General features: G+C 40.5%; 7 non-coding genes across 7 annotated transcripts; 2 read left to right on the top strand and 5 right to left on the bottom strand.

The window, feature by feature from the left end:
- Positions 1-2359: 2359 nt before the first annotated feature.
- trnag-ucc (transfer RNA glycine (anticodon UCC)) lies at positions 2360-2431 on the bottom strand. Its single transcript has one exon. It is a non-coding gene; the product is annotated as a tRNA-Gly (tRNA).
- Positions 2432-6326: 3895 nt separating this feature from the next.
- trnag-ucc (transfer RNA glycine (anticodon UCC)) lies at positions 6327-6398 on the bottom strand. The gene has a single exon. It is a non-coding gene; the product is annotated as a tRNA-Gly (tRNA).
- Positions 6399-6564: 166 nt separating this feature from the next.
- Positions 6565-6652, top strand: trnay-gua (transfer RNA tyrosine (anticodon GUA)). Its single transcript is given in 2 exon segments — positions 6565-6601; positions 6617-6652. It is a non-coding gene; the product is annotated as a tRNA-Tyr (tRNA).
- A 4039-nt stretch (positions 6653-10691) lies between these two features.
- On the bottom strand, positions 10692-10763 carry trnaa-ugc (transfer RNA alanine (anticodon UGC)). The gene has a single exon. It is a non-coding gene; the product is annotated as a tRNA-Ala (tRNA).
- Positions 10764-11572: 809 nt separating this feature from the next.
- trnam-cau (transfer RNA methionine (anticodon CAU)) lies at positions 11573-11645 on the bottom strand. Its single transcript has one exon. It is a non-coding gene; the product is annotated as a tRNA-Met (tRNA).
- Positions 11646-16574: 4929 nt separating this feature from the next.
- trnap-ugg (transfer RNA proline (anticodon UGG)) lies at positions 16575-16646 on the top strand. Its single transcript has one exon. It is a non-coding gene; the product is annotated as a tRNA-Pro (tRNA).
- Positions 16647-17261: 615 nt separating this feature from the next.
- Positions 17262-17349, bottom strand: trnay-gua (transfer RNA tyrosine (anticodon GUA)). The gene is given in 2 exon segments: positions 17262-17297; positions 17313-17349. It is a non-coding gene; the product is annotated as a tRNA-Tyr (tRNA).
- Between the last annotated feature and the right edge of the window lie 5204 nt (positions 17350-22553).

The following is a 22553-nucleotide window of genomic DNA, read 5'->3' as shown; positions in this document are numbered from 1 at the left end:
ACCAGGGAGTCACATCTATCAAAGTTATCTTTGATAGATGTGAGTTTTCTTTCACTTACTGGAATGACTCATATGTTTTAGGCGAGGAATGGCGCCTGGCTAGAGCTTCAGAAGGCAGGACATGACAGATTACACATCTGTCACATAGTCAGTTGTAGTCTTAAATACCAAGTCTCTTAATGTTCCTTGACTAGTTGGGACACCCTGCTTTGCATCGCTCCAGGTATGTAGAAAAAAAATCTGTTATGCACTTTGCATTGCGCTAAAATGTCAAAAATTTGGACCTGAATCCAACAATAACATTACTTGACACTCACATACATTGGTTTTCAGTTAAAAATGTTGGTTAGGGGTTTAGTTACTGCTTGAAAAAATGAAAAGAATTGTTATTGAGATGGAGGCAGATGGAGTGTTTATGACCCATCAATGATGACAAAGGATACATCCACTGTCGGGGGTCTGCTTTAAAGGAAAATGGTACTCTTTAAAACGTTAAACTAATGAGGAAGAATTTGACAAAATCAACCAAAAATTGCTCTGTTAAATCTGTATCTGTCAAGTCCTGACCATTCCTGACCGGGAATTGAACCCCGGCCGCGGCAGTGAGGGCACCAAATCCTAGCCATTAGACATCAGAGAGTTACATCTATCAAATTTAATTTAACATATTGTTGGGTATATTGTTTTAGGCAAGAAATGGCGCATGGTTAGAGATTTAGAAGGCAGTGGTGCCAAATGCAAAAATGCCTGTTTCTATTTTATTACGTAGTAATATTACAATGACAGAGGTGTAGTGATTACTGGAAATGCTTCTGGTAGTTACTGTCAAACAACCATAATCAGTGGTGGAAAATGCAAAAACTGCCTGTTTCAATTTTATTACATGGTAATATTAGAATAACAGAGGTGCAGAGATTAGAGGTGCAGAGGTTACCTGGAAATACTTACCATGAAATATGTCTTGTCCTTCACGCACGTAAGGCTGTGCAATCTGACCAGCAGCTAAACACCTTCCACCATCAAGCACTGGCGACCGGGATCTTTGTAACACGTTTATTTGAGTAACAAAGGGTGAAACTGGGAGAAAACACAATGACCAGTTACTTAGATAGTAATGAGTCACAGATATAAACAAAGATAATTGTAAAAACAATATAACTACACAACAGGCTAGCAAAAATGTAAGATGAAATAAAAAGAAACACGTAATGTATTGTTATACTGTGTACGTAGTATAAACTATGTTGGTATCTAAATAAACTAAGATATACTTACATGTGGCATTACCCAAATAAAAGTGGCAAACTAGCTTACTGAAGCATACCGTCAGTTAGGGCTGAACAATATTGTGTTTAAGCATCGACATCGCGATGTGCGCATGCGCGAAAGTCACATTGCAGGACGTTACGATGTTGACGTTAATACTTTTTTGCTGCTGATAGAAAAGTAACCTTTCACGTTTCTCCTTTACATGATTATTACCATCCGACCGTTCCCCTTTAAGACAGGTAGCCATGTGGGCAACGTGTGGATGTGACGTAGTCCGACGGGGTTTGGTATGGAAGTGAGGCTCTCCGTGTGTAGAAAAGTAGCCTACCGTTGGCAACAGCTGCCTCTGACACAGTGATGTCATAGTATTTGATGAGTAGTGAGTGACGCTACAGTATTGGGGTTTATGTTCTCCTCAAAATACAAACTAAACCCCCTGATTAATGCAACATAATCACAACGTCTCCCGGCCATTTCCCACCGCAGAAAGCTGCAACCAGTCAGGCTAAAGCTAATATAGTTAGCTTTAAAGAAACAAGCAGAAAGCTGCAACCAGCCAGGCTAAAGCTAAAATAGTTAGCTTAAAGAAACAAGCAGAAAGGCGCTACCAGCCTGTAAATGCAACTACGGTAGCTGGAAATTAAACCTGGGCAAAATGATTGCACTGCTACGATATAAATCATAGTCAAAAAGTTCCACACCTGTTCCCTTTCTGCTGGACAATACAACGCTCACTGCAAATCTTGAAACACAGACAGATAAGAAATGGTGGAGAAAGTTGGCTTCCAGTACCTATGAAGTAACACAACAATGTCCATGAAGGCACAAGTGAAATTAGGGTTACTGTGATGTGTCATTGGTTTGCCATTATTCTGGAAGAAAACCTTTCGTCATTGGCAGGATTCGGACCTGCGTGGGGAGACCCCAATGGATTTCTAGTCCATCGCCTTAACCACTCGGCCACAACAACCTGAAGAATACTCATACCTGTTTGCACAAATGTCTAATATTTGATCAAATCGGGTTGGGCAAGTAACCTTTCTGGTTACTTCTTGACAAATAAAGCAAGTAACCACACAATGAAAACTACTGCGATGGCTGGGAATCGAACCCAGGTCAGCTGCTTGGAAGGCAGCTATGCTCACCACTATACCACCATCGCTAGACAAGACATCTGGTGTCCTTAAACGTTGTCTTTTTCTTTTTCCTTTTTATTAAATTAAGGCATTAAGATCAATTTCCAAAAGTTAATTTTTTTGCAGAGATTGCAAAGCCAGAAATCTTGGTGAAGTCGTTGACTTAAATTTTAACAGCCACATTAAGACAATTACAAAGTCAGCCTATTATCCCTTAAGAAATATCAAGGTTTAAAGGACGTATGTGTCAACAGGATTTGGAAAGACTTGGCTATGCTTTCATCTTCAATAACTTTTAAATCAAGGCTGAAGAACATTCTTCTTGATGTTGCCTTTCTTTAAATGGTTATTCATTTCTTTAATGTTTAATTTTGTATACTGCCCTGTAACTTTTTATTCTTGTGTTTTAGCTGTTTTTATTTTTTAACTGTTTATTCTTGTGTTTTATCTGTTTTTATTTTTTAACTGTTTATTGTTGTGTTTTATCCAACCAAAAAGGGAGCATATCAATTAAGCTGATTCTACATGGATCCACAGACACAGACAGTGCACTACAATTTCCATTTTGCCCGTGTCTGGTAACTACTACTAACCAATTGAAAAGTTTATGAACATTTGTCCAAACAGGTATGGCACTGCTTTTCAGATTATTGTTGCCGAGTGGCTAAGGTGATGGACTAGAAATCCATTGGGGGGCTCCCCGCGCAGGTTGAAATCCTTCTGACAGCAAAAGGCATGCTTTAAGAGTGGTAGCAATCCAATGACACATCACAGACTATCAAATTGCAGATGTACCTCCATGAACAATGTTGTGTTATCTCATAGGTACTGGAAGTCACCACAAATGTATCTCTTATCCTTTATTTTCAGTCTGTGTTACAAGATTTGCACTGAACATTGTATTTTTTAAATTTTGTATTTAAAAAGCAGAATAATATGGTTTAAAGAGGCTATCTCGACAGTGTTAGAACACCAGGAGGACTTCCTGGCGACCATGTTACACACACTCACACACTCTCACTCACACACACAAATCACACCCACATACATTCTCACGTACACACACACAGAAACATATATACACACATACATTCTCACTCACACCACTCACACACATACATTATTGAGGTCATAACGTAAGTGTGATTGGAATTGAATGTGCAGCGTTCCCAGTGTATTTATGTTATGGAATTAAAAGCTATTCTAAGGATGATTTTGAGAATTATTCACTGTTTTATTCACTATTATTCTGAACACACAACTGTGTGTGTCAGTCCCTCCAGCATTTCGCAATGTCGTAATTGTAGAATTCACACAAATTCAACCAATCACCGTGACTTTGGTGCGACCCCCAATTTTGACCAATCACTGCAACTTTTCCGTAAATTTGACCAATAACCAGAGTCTCCCTGACTTCAACTAATCCGAGCAGTCCCACGTGCCAGTCTTTGTCTCAGTAGGACACACATGGGGGATGCAGGAAAAACTGGAGACGTATCGTACAGGATGACCTAAACTGAGAACAGCTACAATCATAATAAGTGCAGTGATGCGTTCAAAGTCAAATACTTTATCAAACCATAGGAATGTGTCCGAGGCCAGGTGAGGAATTAACAATGTAAAGATAAACAAGCCACAGACACATGTTCAAATTCGATTAATTCAACAAATAGTCTTAAATCCTCCAGCCGTTTCATATTACACATTTGCAGCATCCTAAGCCTTTTTCTAGAAGATTAGTACAAACATTTAGCCTAGAGTAATTTTATTTCCTCCAGTTATTTTAAACATTTAAAAAAAACAAAGACATTGCAACTTTTATTGCAAGACAAAGCTTTACAAAAGCTCCCGCAAAAATCTGGCATTTTGGACTGCAATAATCGCAAAAAAAAGACAAAAAAAAAAAAATCTGGGACTGATGTCTCCATCTGTTGAAAAGTACAATATATAACCATTTCCCCAGGTGTGTGTGCGCAGGTTTATTTAGGAGAGCACAATGTGATCTTTGCAGGTCTCTGGTACTGTGGCATTTCCATGTGTGGAAAGCACAATGTTACCATTACATGAGGTAGTTTGCAGCTGCTGTTTGTATTATGTGTGTTTGTGGGGGCCCGTGTATGTGTGCAGGTGTTTTAGTGGGTCTTTACATGTGCTCATCTGCTATAAAGCACAATAGTGTTCCATTGGACCAACAGGTCAAAAATTGACCTAGGAAAACCAAACACTATGTATTTAAAACCCTAAAATTCATAAATTTCATCAATAATAAAATTTTAAACCCGTATTTGGTTAATAGAAATTCATTTCTGATAAAGAAACTTACCATGTAAAATTTGAAGTGTTGATCCCTAAGTGATCACCTTTTTGTGCAATTGTTTTAGTTTGGAGGCATGCATAAAGTAATGGCAAAAAGAAACCGTTGTGCTTCCTGGCAGATTAAATCATTCATAGCTTACAATTTATCAGAGAAGTATGGTAAAATCAGTTCAGTTTAATATCACCACAGATATAAGTAGGTACATGCAGAAACATGTCAAAGGCTCATCAGGTTGACAAGGTAACAAGCGTCTGGTTGGCGGCCTGGTCGCCCGGCGTCTGGTTGTGCCGCTCAACCTCAAAAAGCCATAAAGCAAATGTTTGTGGCTTAAAGATCGAGCTCCCGCTCATAAAATGTCCAACAAGCGCAGTCTCTGTGGCGCAATAGGTCAGCGCAGTTGGCTGTTAACCGAAAGGATGGTGGTTCAAGTCCACCCAGGGACGTTTGATGCTAACAAAGAAGCCAAAGGAGAAAAGAGGGAAAGGAGTGCTGGACCTGTTATTGTTTTTAGGGAGCAGATTTACAGCTATACACTTTGTGGCTCACACAGTGGCTAACCTTTGTTGCCATCAAAGATGCTATTTGGACCTCCAGAAACTTGCTGGTAAGAAAGCACAAGCAGATCCCCCCGTGGCTGTGATCAGGATGGCTGCAGTATCTAAGTAGTATGTGTTTATGATTGTACTTTTGTTTTGAATGGTACATGAACATATTTTAAAGAGTAGTTTTATATCTGTGCTGCGAATTTTGACAAACTGGTTTGATCACTTGAGGTATTTCCGTGTAGTCTTTGGTCTTGGACAGTTACCTTGCAATCTAAAACTGTACATCCTATTGTCTCTGGAACAATAGTTGGCAGTTGGAGGAGTAATGGCTCTTTACAGTGAATATGCAAAAGAAGATGTTCACAAGTTCAGTCCAGGTAAATGCTCATCCCATATTCACACAGACCTAAACCTACTCACTTAATGCTGGTTACAATATTCTAATAATCAACAATGCCAGCGAAAAAATGAAAAAGTGTGATAATTTTTTTAATAAAGTATTAGCAGTTTTAATAAAGTTATGGCTTTTTACTTGCAAAGGTTTTTTTCCATAACATTAACAAGCATACCGTTAGTTACGGCCCCTGTGTCTGTCACGATGTGGAGAGTTGGTACTCGCAGGTAGTGTGGCCGAGTGGTCTAAGGCGCTGGATTAAGGCTCACTCTCCACTCTCTGGAGGCGTGGGTTCTAATCCCACCACTGCCATTTGCATATATTACATAGCTGGAAGCCAACCAATGTGGTCTCTTACAGCTGTGGCATTTGGCCTGAACTGGGTGAAGTAACTAGAATCATCCATCAATCACCTTGCTGGGATTGTTCCTTGTTAACCTGAGGTTCAACCTGAAACCTTCCTTTCCAGCACTTTGGAGTAGAAAATCAACAAATAATTGTGATAATTAATCGTGACCTCCATATTGATCAAAGTAATTGTCGTTATCATTTTGGCCATAATCATGCAGCTCAAAGAGATTTTATCAAACCAGGTTGGGCAAGTAACCTTTCTGTTGACTTCTTGTAAAAAAAAAAAGCAATTAACACAACTCAAAGAAAGATACTGCGATGGCTGGGAATCAAACCCAGGTCAACTGCTTGGAAGGCAGCTATGCTCACCACTATACCACCATCGCTGGGCAATGCAATGTTCACTTCAAATCTTGTAATACATCTGGGCATTGAGACTCAAAGTGTGCTCTATTACTGAGCTACAGCCCCTGATGAGTCAGAAATTCCCTCCAGGGGGTCCTGTGTTTTCACATTCACAAGAATGGGAAGTGCATAAGTATGTGCTAACTCCCTTCAATAGCTCAGTTGGTAGAGCGGAGGACTGTAGACGCTTAAAGCTGAAATCCTTAGGTCGCTGGTTCAAATCCTGCTTGAAGGATCTTGTTTTTCCAAAGTTTCCTTTCGGGGATCAATAAAGTATTTCTGATTCTGATGTAGAGATGGACAGACGACCCAAAAGAATAATATTTCTTGCCGGGACATAACAAGAAACAAAAAAAAGAGTTGCGGTAGACAGAGTTAAGCCCTGACAAAATAGAGAACTACAGACAAAAGTTGTGGAATAGTGCCAAGTGTGACCAGAAGAATTGAAAAAAACAACCATTTACTTTAAGGTTTGTACTATAAAGTACAAAAGTGGATGTGGCCTATATGCTGGAATAGCGCCACCTATCGAATGATGTGCCAAATTTTAAACTTGGCCATTCCTCGTTAGTATAATGGACAGTATCTCCGCCTGTCACAATACTACAAGGACTCAAGGAAGTCCCGGAGAACGCGTTGGACTACTCATGAGGGGAAAGTGGCCCTTGGCTCAGCCTGTGTTCAGCGTGGGAGAAGAACTCTTGATCCTAAAAGGGAATATTGTCAAGCGATGGAAAGAGCACAACTCCTGGACATGAACACACGTCTCAAGGCGCAGCAGTGTGTCAAGTCTGGGCACCTTAGAATTCCTTTATTGTCTTTGCAGATAATGTGGTTCTGTTGGCTTTATCAGGCAGTGATCTACAGCGCCCACTGGGGTGACTCATGAGGGGAAAGCGGGCCTTGGCTCAGGCTGTGTTCAGCATGGCTAAGACCCTAAATCAGGCTTTTAGTACCTATGGGATAATACAATATTGTTCACGAAGGCACAACTGAGAATTTTTATAATGTGATGTGTCATTGGTTTGCTACCAACGCTAAGGTTGCCTTTCATTGTCGGCAGGATTTGGACCTTCGTGGGGAGACCCCAATGGATTTCTAGTCCAGTGCCTTAAACACTCGACCACGACAACTCAAAAAGTGGTGATAAACCAACTGCTTGGAAGGTAGCTATGCTCACTACTACACCACCATCACTAGACAATGTGATATTCACTGCAAATCTTGCAACCCATCTGGGCATTGAGACTGATTTTTGCATTAATTAACATAAATGCAAAGAGGTCACGACATCCCACAACACTGTGCTATACAAATTTGCACAAATCCTTTTCAACTGCTGAGTAAAGCAGGACATGGGTAAAGTGCACAGAGTTGTTAGACACTAGAGATGAGCCGGATACTCGGCAGAAACGAGTATCCGGTACGGATAAAGCACTTTTGCCAAATACAAGAATAATACGAGTAATACGAGTCCATATCTGTGTTCGGATTGTTAAAAAATCTGACTGACGTGTAGCTGACTGTGTCTGCGTTCTGTGATAGGCTAGTCACAGCACCCCCCCTACACTATTCTGTGATAGGCTAGTCACAGCACCCCTCCCCTACACTATTCTGTGATAGGCTAGTCACAGCACCCCTCCCCTACACTGTTCTGTGATAGGCTAGTCACAGCACCCCTCCCCTACACTATTCTGTGATAGGCTAGTCACAGTACCCCTCCCCTACACACAAAAGATTCCTTGTGTTGTCATGGAAATACTTTTCTAATCAGCAATAAATACAACAATTTCTGTTCAACCCGTATCTATTGCATGCTTAAAATAACATACTGGTTAAAGCCCCGCCGATTTCCAGACAACCCAACCCACTTCCGGGTTAAACCCTGTCCACTTCCGGGTTAGGCCCCAGTCCGAGTACAGATACAGATACAGATAATGCTGTACTCGCTCATCCCTACCAGGTACTTTAAGATCAAAGGGTAAGATCTGTAAATGTCTCTGATAAATTGCAATTCTATTCTCCTACACAGTATTATATTTTTTATGTTAACAATACATTGCAGTTCTAGTGTTATTTGTGGTCGGTTCTGCTTTTATTTTGAAAAGCGCCATTTTCTTCTTCTTGTATTTTGTTTGACGCTACACTTCCGGTCATACTCTCTTTACAATGTGTTGCTCACGCATCGTCAGAGTGGTAAAAACTTGTAAGTTATTAATCATTCATCCGTTTGAATTTTGTAAAGAAAAGGTTTGCATTGTGATTTACTTTATTATTCTTGTTGTTCGCACATGGTATTTCTAAGAGCTCCAACTGTGAGAATGTGTCAAGCTAGAGAGCATGCAAGTTAATGGAGGGAAACTTGATGATTAGCGCCCTCGGAGAGCGGAATAAGGTACGATTAATATGTGAATATGATTAATATTTTAATTGTTTGTGAATCAACATTGAAACATTTTGTACTTGTGTTTTCTGTAGTTTTTACGGTGTTCATGATACAAATGGTGCCTGGTGCTCCTTAAGAAGAAGAATTAAAGTGACACCCGTTTGAAACTCTCTGCGTCTGAGTCCATAAATCCGAGGGGCCGCTACAAGATCTTCAATCTTCTGAGGTATGATCCCATCCGGAACCGTGCCATAACTGCAGTCTTAGGATTTCTGGATGGGGCCGTGGCTGCTGTTATGTGTATAGCTGTAAATCTGCTCCCTTTCCCTCCTTTCTCCTTTGGCTTCTTTGTCACTCTTCTTTGCACTCGGTCCCTTGGACCCCCACAGGAAATAAAAAATTGCTCGTTCCAGGTGTAAAATCCCTTTTTGGGTGGGATTCTTGTCAGTTGATCTGCGAGTTTAGTGTGAATGTTTTGCAAAATCTAAAGAAATACCCTCCAGGGGGTCCTGTGTTATCATATAAATATAAATGGAAAGTGCGTACATATGTATTAGGTCCCTTCGATAGCTCAGGTGGTAGAGCGGAGCCCTTGTTTTAAAACACCAGCCAATCACAAGCGTTACATGTGACTAATCAATGTGTGAGTAATCAGGAAGCTCACATAAAAGATAGTGGCAAGGAGCAACCATATCTACCAAATGTTTAACTTTACAACCCATGAGCTGTTGGTACCTTGGTGGCCGCGGGTTCCCAAACCTTCCCTCAAAATGTCAATCACACATCTTCCCGCCCCTGAGTACTAACGGTATAGCAGAGTGGCGCAGCGGAAGCGTGCTGCGCCCATAACCCAGAAGTCGATGGATCGAAACCATCCTCTGCTAATTGTATCAGCATTACTTCTATTTCCTGTGTGTTAATGTTTAACGAAGCATCTGTTGCTGCATCTGTCTGAAGTGAAATGTCTCCACTTGCTGAAAAATAAACTTAATTGCATGTCAATTATATTTCATCCACGAATATGCAAACTACAGTGCTCATACCTGCTGTAACACCCATAAAAACTGGAGCGTAATACAATAAATAAACTACGTTTAAAGTGCTTGTAGTGCTATCTGATAGTCTGAGGTATAAAAGGGACACCGTTTAGTTTGTGTCAAATGCACTCTACCACTGAACAACATCCCCTGAAGATTTTCAGATTTTTTTACTTTTTCCAAGATACTAAGACTTATCTTTATTAATCCTTTTGGATGACTCACCGCGAAGAAATTGAAATATTACGGAATAAAAGAAGAAACCTGGGTAAAACATGTAATGGTATTGTTGTATATGGCTTCAAAACCTGTAAATGCAACTGCGGTGGCTGGAAATCAAACCTGGGCAAAATACTTGCACTGCTACGATATAAATCATAGTTTAAAAGTAAAACACCTGTTGCCTTTCTGCTGCTTTCTGCTCTGTTGATAAACTTTTCAATTGGTTAGTAGTAGTAACCAGACACGGGCAAAGTGCAAACCGTAGTGCGCTCCCTGTGTCTGTGGATCCTTGTGGAGGCAGCTTGATTGATTGATAAAGTCCCTTATTTGTACCATAAAAGAGATCTAATATTTTATCAAATCAGTGGGGCAAGTAACCTTTCTGGCTAATCTTGACAATAAAGCAAGTAACCACACAATGAAAGCTACTGCGATGGCTGGGAATCAAACCCAGGTTAACTACTTGGAAGGTAGCTATGCTCACCACTATACCATCACTGGACAATGCAAATCTTGGCCAGTGAGACTGATTTTGCATTAATTACCATGAACACAAGGAGATTGCCTTTAATACTTTTCTCTTTCAGAATAAGAGCTTTTTGCAGCTCTTTGACAGACTGGAGACTTGTTGGAGATGCCGGGGATTGAACCCGGGGCCTCATACATGCAAAGCATGCGCTCTACCACTGAGCTACATCCCCTGAATGTTTTTGGCTTTTTTTTACTTTTTGTGAGATCATTGAAGAAGAGAAGACACCTGGGTGAAATATGTAATATTTATGTTGTATATGGTTTCAAAACATGGCGGTGGCTGAAAAGTGAGCCTTGGGAAAATGCTTGCACTGCTATGGTGTAAATCTAGTCGAAAAGTAACACATCTGTTGCCTTTCTGCTGGACAACACAACACTCACTGCAAATCTTGTAACACATCTGGGCATTGAGAAATGCACTGGTGGAGACGGGTGGCTTCCAGTAGCTATGAGATAACACAATATTGTTCATGAAGCCACAAACTATGTAGGGTGTTGTTTTAATGCCCCGGATCCCTAACAGGGGTATATCTCCTTCAATGTTCAGTTAGTTTTCTGATCGGTTAAGATTTCTGTGGGGACCCCTACCCGGGAAAAATGTTGAAGTAAACTATTGGCCACTTGTCTAGCCTTGGTGTTTCTGAGGGAGAAAGCCTCTGGGTAACATGTTGCATAATCACAAATCACTACGATTCACTCCTACTCCTACACTCGAAATCACTCCTACTGTTAAGGAGTTTAGATCGGTGGTTGGAGTCACCTGCTAGACACCCTCTGCTACAATTCTCCATGTCTCTCTCTCTGTTTGTCTGTCACCCCAACCAGTTGAGGCAGACGCCCCCCCACCCTCCTAAAGAATGCCTTTCCTTGTCTCAGAAATAACCACAGAATCACAACTTCCATGCTTGTGCCAGTATTCAACCACCTGAAAGTTGCTGTATTTCCAGTATCAGTTGTGTTTTTTTGTTTTTAAAACACCTGCCCCGTGTGAGGGTTGAACTCACGACCTTCAGATTATGAGACTGACGCGCTGCCTACTGCGCCAACGAGGCACTCTCAAAGGTTGGGAAAATTTCGTAAAATTTGTTCTTCAATCTTAATAAAAACAATGTATGTGGAGACCTAAGCACTCCACATACTTTGCCAAACTTTGCGTAGGAATCGGCGTACGCCCGTCCTACGCCGGTTTTAGGTCGTATGCACGTCACATAAATGAGGGCCAATGTGAGCACAATAAAAAGTTCTTGAAGAAAGGTTTGTACTTGTGGACGTTCTAGTTTTTTTCCCAATTCTTCTGGTCACACTTGGCACTATTTCACATCTTTTGTCTGTAGTTCTCTATTCTGTCAGGGCTTAACTCTGTCTCCCCCGCCTCTTTTTTTTGTTTCTTGTTATGTCTTGGCAAGAAGTATTATGCTTTTGGGTCGTCTGTCCATCCGTCAGGCCAAAGAAACAGATACCAGCATGTAACTTTGCAAATCAGTGGCTCACCCTGGCCGCCATCAAAGATGCCATTTGGACTTCCAGAAACTTTCTGGTAAGAAAGCACATGCAGATCCCATTCCCTCAAAACGTGAATCACAGATTTTCCAGCACCTGGACTTGATCAGACTGGGAATATGCCAAAGAGATGTTCACAAGTTCAGCCGAGGTAAATACTCGGCCCACATTCACACAGACCTAAAACTACTCATTTAATGCTGGTTACAATTTTCTAAAATAAACAATGTCAGAGAAAAATTGCAAAGAGTGAAGGGTGTTGATAACATTTTTTAACAAGGTATTGGCTCATTATTGCTTCAGTAGACTGCTTCAAGATTCTTCGAGGTAAGCAGGAAGCTCACATAAATGATAGTTGCAAGGTCTACCAAATGTTTAACTTTGCAACCCAAAAGCTGTTGGAACCTTGGTTGCCACTTTCCCTCAAAATGTAAATCCCAGAATTTCCTTCCCCTGAGTATAGACAGCAGAGCAAAGTGGCGCAGCGGAAGCGTGCTTGGGTCGTAACCCAGAGGTTGATGGATCAAAACCATCCTCTGCTGATGCAGGTCCCTGGATGTTATACAGGCTAATACTTAAGACCCTGACAGATTGTAGCTGAATTTCCTTGATGGAAAATTGCTAGAACTCTGTGTTTCATGGCTTGTTGGTCTGTGGGTATGATTCTCGCGTTGGGTCCAGTAGGTCGCTGATGAGACCACTTTGCATGAATTAAATAATCTGGTTTAATCTGGTATATATATAGTGTCATCGGCGTGGCAAATTCATCACGATTTTACTATCACTTTTTACTGACAAAATCAAGTCTGTGTTTTGGTAAAAATATTTTGTATCAAATGAGATCAGGAAACTGACTCATTCAGTGGAGCCGTGAAAAGACCCCATGACAATCTACCTGACCATAGTCTTTCAAGTCAGTGACAAATCCAAGCTGCATTTCCTTTTTCCCAAAATTCAAGTTCCAATGTTGGTAAAATGTTTTGCTTCTAAAGTAGTCTTTCGTCCAATGTAATCAGAAAGCTCAATCTGGCAGTGGAGCCATAAAAACACCAAACTACTTAACGTTTGCCTTTCTAGTCACTGACTGATCACACGTACTTGATGGAAAATTGGTAATTGCTAATTGCTGAAAGTGGTTTTACGTGGCTCGTTGGTCTAGGGCAGGGGTCAGCAACCTTTACCACTCAAAGAGCCATTTGGACACGTTTCACACAGAAAAGAAAGCACTGGGAGCCACAAAACCCTTTTGAAATTTTAAATTAAATACACTGTATATAACTTTTTTTGCCTTTGTGCTATGTATAAACAAACTATACTGTGTTACAATTATGAAATCAATGAACAACTGCAGGGAAAATGAATTTCTGCATACAACAAAACATTTTTAACTCCAAAAAAAAGACGTTGTGTTGAACGTTAAATAAAACACTCAATGTCTATTTGAGTCCTTGTAGTAATGAAACAAAACACCGAACTTAATTATCCACTGGCAGTAAACAAAAATGCCGTCCTCTCTCTGCGTGCCGTCATCCTTTTACCGGCGCCGTGCAGTCAGCCGTCAACCTGAATAATAAAATGTCTATTTCACTGAACAATGAAAAAATGTGAATATTTGCAAAATAATAGGCAATTAAAATACTGATCATACTTGGTCAATGTGATTTCTGCTCCTGAACCTCAGCGCACAGCGTCTGCACATCGGGGCTGTACGCGGTCACCTTCATCTTCACACAGGACTCTAAGCTGTCATCTGTGAGGCGTGGGCGTGTTTGTTTGTTTTAATAAAGTTCATGTTGGAGAACACCTGCTCGCATACATATGTGGATCCAAAGATCGACAGGACTCCAAGTGCACACTTTTTCATGTTGACATAAATGTCGGGGATTGCATTCCAGGTTTCAAACACAAGTTGGTCTGGTTTGGGGAGGTTTTCAATATCACGCCATTTGTGATTCTGAGCAAGAACAGCCTTCTGACGTGAAACATCTTCAAGGTCCGCTGTCAAGCGCTTGAACTTAGACACCCACATTTCTTTGTCGGCTATGTCTGCCAGTTCCATCTCAAGATCAGGTGGACTCACCCCTGGAAATGCTGTCATATTCAACAGGGATGGATCGAGGCTTAGGGGAGTGACAGGGAAGGATAATGTGGGTTTTTCCTCTCTGAACTCACTGAATCGTTTCCCGAACGATGTTTGCATTGCGATGACTGCAGAATGTAAAAATTCTAAATTGATCATGTGAGCTTCTCTGAACTCTCTCAAACTGGGGAAGTGTGACAGTGTGCCTTTCTGTATATCTCTGGCAAGCACCGTCAACTTGCGCTCGAATGCCAAAACCTCCTCCAACATGTGCAGGGCTGTGCGTCCTTTACCCTGAAGAGCTGTGTTCAGGTGCGATGTCATGTCTACCAAGAAGTGAAGCTTTTCGAGCCACACTGGCTGTTCTAGCTCAGGAAATGTGAGCCCTTTGCTGCCCAGGAAGGTTTTCACTTCCTCCAGACATGCCACAAAGCGTTTCAGCGCCTCGCCTGTGGGCAGCCACCGGACTTTGTTGTGCAGCAGGAGATCAGAATACGTGCTTTCCAGCTCGTCCAGTAACGAACGGAACTGACAGGGATTTACACCTTTCGCCATTATTTTGCTCACAATCTGAATGACAACATTCATGACTTCTGTGCATTCCGGAAGAAATGTTTGAGCACACAGTGCTTCTTGGTGCAGGAGGCAATGAAAAGTCAGCAACTTTCTGTCCAGCGACCTCTGCAGGAAAGCCACAAAGCCGTCATGCGCTCCTGTCATACTCTGTGCTCCGTCTGCACCACTGACACCAGGTGGGTGGTATTGATTCCTTTTGATCTTAAACAATTCAAGACAGCCTCACAAACGTCCTTCCCCCCCGTGTTTGGCCTTTTAGTGGTATCAAGTTTACATACCGGCAGAACAGCGCTATATCACCTTCGTCTTTAGATTCATCACAAGCAATTGATTGAATTGAAATTGAATTGAAATTGAGTAGGCCACAGCTGAATTGATGTCTTTAATTTGCTGTCTGGTGATGTCTTCTGCCATTTTTATGGTTCTGTCTTTGACAGTCTTTGCAGAGAGGGACATATCCCTGATTTTCTGCACAATTTCACTCTTGTTTTTAAAGTCCTTGAACAGTACATTCTGAAATCTTAATGAAAGATTCTTTTTCTATATTCTCCATCTGTAAACGGCTTCCCGTGCCTCACTAGTTCCTGAGCGGCAACAAAACTAGCATATGTACTTGAACTTCATCCACTTCTTGAAGTGATTTTTGCTCTGATCAGTCCTCTGTGTCAGTTCCAAAACAGCTTTTTTTCTCTCATCTCCAACCGGATATTTCTGAGCAAAGGCTGCGTGTTTATTCTGGAAATGTCTTGTGACATTTGACTTTTTGTTGTTAGCTAGTTTGTCATTACATTTTAGGCACACTGGTAAACCAGTCTCGTCAGCAGTGAAAGCAAATGAATCTGCCCACGTAGCATTGAACGTCCTGTTTTCATCACATTCTTTTCTTTTCTTTGAATTCTCCATAGTTGGCCTACCTGGGGTCAAAAAGTTTAAAAAAAAAACACTCACTGGCGGGTGTCGCACATTGTGACGTGTATTAAGAGCGACAACAACAACAACAAAATAATAATATTTAAATATTTAACTATTTTAGAAGTTACAAGATCGCCATAATCTTCCTAGAATTACATTTTGAACATGAACAAACTAAAATAAAATACATTTTAATTAAATACTCATTAATTATTTTCAAAAGCTGAGGAGGAGCATCAAAGAGCCGCATGCGGTTCCTGAGCCGCGGGTTGCCGACCCTTGGTCTATGGGTATGATTCTCCCTTAGGGTGCGATAGGTCCCGGATGAGACCACTTTGCATAGTGGAAGCATGGATTGAATAATCTGGTTTATTTATTGAGTGTGATGGAAAAGAGTGTCATTGCCCCCGCAAATTCATCACGATTTTACTATCACTTTTTACTGACAAAATCAAGTGTGTGTTTGGTAAAAAAATTGTATCAAATGTTTCCTGTTGTCAAATGATATTGGAAAGCTGAATCGGGCAGTGGAGCCATGAAAAGACCCCATGCCAATCTACCTGACCATAGTCTTTCAAGTCAGTGACAAATCCAAGCTGCATTTCCTTTTTCAAGCTGCATTTCCTTTTTACCAATATTCAATTTCCAATTATGGCAAAAGTAGTCTGTCGTCCAATAGATGGTGGAAACTAGGCTTTTCTGCTGTCACTTCTGACCAAAAAATTCAAGTTCTAATGTTGGTAAAATGTTTTGCTTCTAAAGTAGTCTTTCGTCCAATATAATCAGAAAGCTCAATCTGGTAGTGGAGCCATAAAAACACCACATGCCAAACAAACTACTTGACCATTGCCTTTTGCGTCACTGACTGATCATATTTACTTGATGGAAAATTGCTGATAGAGTGTTTTTATGTGGCTCGTTGGTCTAGGGGTATGATTCTCATTTTGGATGCGAGAGGTCGCGGGTTCAACTCCCGGACGAGCCCTGAAGCAGGGTGCTGTTCCAACCATAATCTGTACTTTAAAATCCAGTTTATGTTAAATTAACCCAGATTAGGAGCCAGCACAATTGTAGTACAGCATGTTGGCAATTTTTCATATCCTGCTTCAACTACATGCTACAAAAACAACTGAGAAAAATATAAGGAACAAACAAGCAGGACATGACTCTCCTTGTTCATTGGTCTAGGTTTATGATTCTCGCTTATGGTGTGATAGGTCCTGGATGAGACTACTTTGCATAGAAGGGGAGGCATGGATTGAATAATCTTGTTTATTTATTGAATGTGATGGAAAAGAGAGTGTCATACGTGACGCAAATTCATCAAAATACTACTATCACTTCTTAGCTTTCCAGCCGCTGCATTTATCAATGTACGATCATTCTTACGCTCTGATTGGCGTGATACGAAAGTTTCATGAATATCACGCAAATCCTGTCGTAAGAGGATTTCTGCGCTCATATCTAGCCCACCTCTTTTTATTTGTTTCAGGTTATGTCTTGGCAAGAAGTATTATGCTTTTGGGTCGTCCGTCCAGCTCTACATCAGAATCAGAAATTCTTGATTGATCCCTGAAGGGAAACTCTGGAAAAAAACTTCTCCTTCGAGCCGGATTTGAACCAGCGACTTAAGGATTTCAGCTTTATGCCTCTACAGTCCTCCGCTCTACCAACTGAGCTATCGAAGGGAGCTAGGACGTAAATACACACTTCCTATTCTTGTGAATGTGTTAACACAGGACCCCCTGGAGGGACTTTCAGTGATAGAGAGCGTTTTCAGTCTCAATGCCCAGATGTATTACAAGATTTGAAGTAAACATTGTATTGCCAAGTGATGGTGGTACAGTGGTGAGCATAGCTGCCTTCCAAGCAGTTGACCTGGGTTCCATTCCCAGCCATCGCAGTAGCTTTATTTGAGTTGAGTTACTTTTTTTACAAGAAGTCAGCTGAAAGGTTACTTGCCCAACCTGGTTTGATAAAATCTCTTTTAGTAGCATGGTTATGGCCAAAATGATAATGACAAATACTTTGATCAAAATTACTTGTGGATTACTTCACCCAGTTCAGGCCAAATGACACAGCTGTAACCACATTAGTTGGCTTCCATATGCCTTTAGCGGTGGGATTTGAACCCATGCCTCCAGAGAGACTGGAGCCTTAATCCAGCGCCTTAGACCACTCGGCCACACTACCTGCAAGTATCAGCTCTCCACATCGTGACAAACACAGGGACCGTAACTAACGGTATGCTTGTAAATGTTATTGGGAAAAAAACCTTTGCAAGGAAAAAGCCAATACTTTATTAAATATGTTATCACACTTTGACATTTTTCTGGGCTGAGCATTTACCATTTACCTGGTCTAAACTTGTGAACATCTTCTTTTGCATATTCACTGGAAAGAGCCATTACCGGTAATAGTTAAAGCAGATAAAAACCTAAAGAACACTCAAAAGCTTCAAGATAAAACTTACTTAAATTACAGATCAGGGTATGACTTTTATTAATTTTTTGTCATACTATACTATAACTTTTATGAATTTTTTTACATACTATACTATGACTTTTTTCAACATACTACAATTTTTCTTGAAAAGGGGAATTAGCTCAAATGGTAGAGCGCTTGCTTAGCACGCGAGAGGTAGCGGGATCAACGCCTGCATTCTCCAGAGGACTTTAGATTCTTCTTGTTTTACAACAAGAGCTATAAATCTGGACTTATTATGACATACTATGCTATGACTTTTTATGAATTTTTATAAATATTTCGACATACTACAGTATGACTTTTTTATGTTTTTTTCGACATACTAAACAATGACGTTTATGAATATTTTGACCTACTATGACTTTGTACGACATTTAAAAAAAAAAAATTTGACATACTATGACTGTTTATGACTTTTTTATGATTTTTTTTACATAGAATCAAGTCAAGAATCAAGAACTTTATTTGCCATTTATGTTTTCACACATAGGAACTCTTGTGCGGTTATTGCTCAGAAAGTCAAGTCAAGTTTAAGAAGACACACAAAGCATTTACATTATAAATGAATAAAATTGCACAAAACCATTAAAAAGTACAAATAAAAGTAACTAAAATTGCATTCCTAAACTTGCCAAAAATATAATTGCATATCGCCATTTGCCCCTTATAAAATATTAAAATGCACAATTATTATTAAATAAATAAAGAAGATGCACAGGTATATTGCACATATGTGTTAAATTACACAGACCCTAAGCAGAAGAGTTAATTTAGTTTTGGCCAAAAGTCTCACTGCGGCTGGAAAGAAGCTCTTGTAGAACCGTGTTCTCTTTGTGATAATGCTGTCCGCACGCTTGTGCCTGAGATTATATGTACAATTTTTGTGTAAGAGCAGGGGGTGAGCTGGATGGGATGTGTCCCTAATAATTCTCTCTGCTCTTTTCTGGCAGCGCTTTGTGTAGATTGTGTCCATGGAGGGGAGTTCTGTTCTAATAATCCTCTCTGCAGTCTTTACGACTCTTTTCAGAGCCTTCCTCTCTGTCTGGGTGGTGTTTCCATACCAAACAGTGATGCCGGTGGTGAGGATGCTCTCTATCAGTCCTTTGTAGACGAGGGTGAGAGGGCGACAGTGCAGACCAGCTTTTCTAAGCAGCCTGATGAAGTACAATCTCTGCTGGGCTTTCTTCACTGTGGCAACAGTGTTCGCGGTCCAGTTCAGATCCGATGTTGCCTGTAGTCCCAGGAATTTGTAGCTGTCAGCCCTCTCCACCTCAGTCCCCTTGACGATAAGGGGCTGCAAGGGAGGTGGGGTTCTCCTGAAATCCATAATTACTTCTCTTGTCTTATCTGCGTTAAGGCATAAGTTGTTCAACTCACCATAGACACAAATGTCGTTTACCACACTCCTGTAACCCGACTCATCCCCCCCCTTAATGAGACCCAGGATAGTAGTATCATCTGCATACTAGGAATGATGGTGTTATCCTGGGTGGGAACACAGTCGTATGTATACAGGTTGAATAGTGTAGAACTAAGGCAACAGCCTTGTGGTGACCCTGTGCTGGCGATGAGCTCCGCCGACACCCTCTTTCCCATCCTCACCACCTGTGGTCTTTCAATCAGGAAATCCAGGATCCAGTTACAGGTGGGAGTCGGGACGCCGAGGTCTGTCAGCTTCTCAATCAGCCTACCCGGGCGGATGGTGTTAAAAGCCAAACTGTAATCTAGAAACAGCATTCTGACATATGTTCCTCTGCTGTCCAAAAGTATACTATGACTTATGAATTTTTCGACATACTATACTATGACTTTTTATTCATTTTTCATCATACTATACTATGACTTTTATGAATATTTCTACATACTATTCTATGACTTTTTATATATTTTTCATCATACTATATATACTATGACTTTTTATGAATTCTTCAACATACTATACTATGACTTTTTATGGCATTTTATGAATATTTTGTCATACTGTAATATGACTTACAAATTTTCGAAATATTATACTGTGACTTTTATGATTTTTTTGACATACTATTAGGGATGAGCGAGTACAGCATTATCTGTATCTGTATCTGTTTACCACATGAATTATCTGTATCCGTATACGTACTTGGACTGGGCGGGGCCTAACCCGGAAGTGGTCAGATTTAACCCGGAAGTGGGTTGGGTCGGGTTGTCTTGAAATGGGCGGGGCTTTAACCGGTATGTTATTTAAGCATTCAATTGATGTGGGTTGATCAGAAATTGTTATATTTATTGCTGATTAGAAAACTATTTCCATGACAGCATCAGCATTGAGCTTCAGATCAGTGGTGTTGTCATGGTAACAAACGAACTATATAGGCCTACAGTAGATAACAAGTTTTGCAACAATAAATACAACAATGTGGTTGCAATTATTAAGTAAATTGTAATGAACAAGAGTTTTCATACTCAAAAATATAACTTTCTTTTTTTAAACTCTCAATCATTTTTTGGGGGGGGGGGTTCTTTTTGACTTTCACAGGTTTTTTGAGTGTGTGTGTCTATGAGTGAGTAAGAGATACAGAGAGAGAGAAACAGAGAGAGAGGGGGACGGGGGGGGGGGGGGTTGGAATGTGTTTGTGTGTGTATCTTAATTTGTAATATTATTTATTTATACCGCAACTGCCTTTTATTTTTTTTTTATAAAACACAGTAAGAAAGTTTCAGACACTCAAAAGAACTGGTTAGAGCCAGCAGGCAGTAAAAAAAATAAAAATAAATAAAAAACTCAGGCGGCAGAGATGCAACGCAAGTCCCATTCTACCAAGCACTATGTCTGAACAATCCCCACGGTTACAAGAAGTCTCCTGGTTGCTAGGTACTAGTTTGAACCGAAGTATAAAACAAACCTGAAGCTGAAGAAACCCTAAATGTTAACGGAAAAGCCCGCGGACCTGAGAAGGGAGACGTTCACTTCTCTGTGTCCTGAGCGTGTGTGAGCAGGGCCGGTGGGACACAACAACAGGAGGAATCTTTGTGTGTAGGGTGGGACGCTGGGACTAGCCTATCACAGAATAGTGTAGGGGAGAGGCGCTGTGACTAGCAGTTTGACTAGCCAATCACAGAACGGAGACACAGTCAGTGGACACTTATTCAATCCAAGTACGGATATTGACTCGTATTACTCGTATTATACTTGTACTCGGCAAAAGTGCTTTATACGTACCGGATACTCGTTTCAGCCGAGTATTCGGCTCATCCCTATAACCAACAAGTAGAACTTACTGAATTCAACAGTCAAGTCAGTACTAAAGTTAGGGTAATAGTAATAACATTTTAGCATTGTTCAACCAGTAACCAGGAAGAATATCATTTTAAACATTTCTTCATGGAGGAAATCCTGGACTTTAGAGGTCATTAAAACTACCCCAACAAGTAGCACTTACTGCATACACAACTCAAGTCAGTGCTTATTGATTGGGTTGTTCTGGTGCCAGATGATTGCATTTTACTAGTGTTGGGAAGAATTGTGAATTAGCCTGTCTCTGCATTTATTCAGAGATATGTCTGATGATGAACTCACTACCAAGAATGCCCCAAGAGAAGCACTTATGAACACAATAATCATCAGTGTCTCCATTTGAGATGATCTGAATGTGATTACAATGACATCCATCTTCATTTACACTCTGTAGCATTGTCATGTTCAACTGCCCCACAGTAGCACTTACTGAATTCAACAGTCAAGTCAATGCTAAAGTTAGAGTAATAGGAATGACTTAGAAAAAATGTCAGCATTGTTCAACAACAGTAACCAAGGAGAATATCCCTTTTAAACATTTCTTTATGGAGGAAATCCTGGACTTCAGAGGTCAGCAAAATTAACCCAACACGTGCACTTACTGCATACATAACTCAAGTCATTGCTTGTGTTTGGGTAGTTCTGGGGCCAGATGATTTCATTTTACTATTGTTGGAAGAATTGTGAAATAGACTGTCTCAGCTTTGTTCAGAGATATGTCTGATGATGAACTCACTACCAAGACAACCCCAAAGAGAAGCACTTGTGAACACAATAATCATCAGTTCTCCATTTGAGGTGATCTGATGTGATTACAATGACATCCATCTTCAGTTTGATTTTTAGGATTGCCATGTTCAACTACCCCAACAAGTAGCACTTACTGAACAGTTAAGTCAATGCTTAAGTTAGAGTAATAAGAATGACTTACCAAAACATGCATTTATCCAGGGACACAATATAGAATGTATTATAACACATTTTAGCATTGTCCAACTAGTAATACAATGTAAAATAGCTGTTAATGTTAAGTCTTTAGATAAAACACTGGGAATCAGTTGTCAGAAAAAAAAAACATAGATTAAGACTTACTAAAATCCAACCAATGCCAATGCTTGAGTTAGACCA

The sequence above is a fragment of the Etheostoma spectabile genome, unplaced genomic scaffold (genome assembly GCF_008692095.1).
Source record: "Etheostoma spectabile isolate EspeVRDwgs_2016 unplaced genomic scaffold, UIUC_Espe_1.0 scaffold00018770, whole genome shotgun sequence".
In the NCBI taxonomy this organism is placed as follows: domain Eukaryota; kingdom Metazoa; phylum Chordata; class Actinopteri; order Perciformes; family Percidae; genus Etheostoma; species Etheostoma spectabile.
This window is presented reverse-complemented; position numbering and strand designations above follow the sequence as displayed.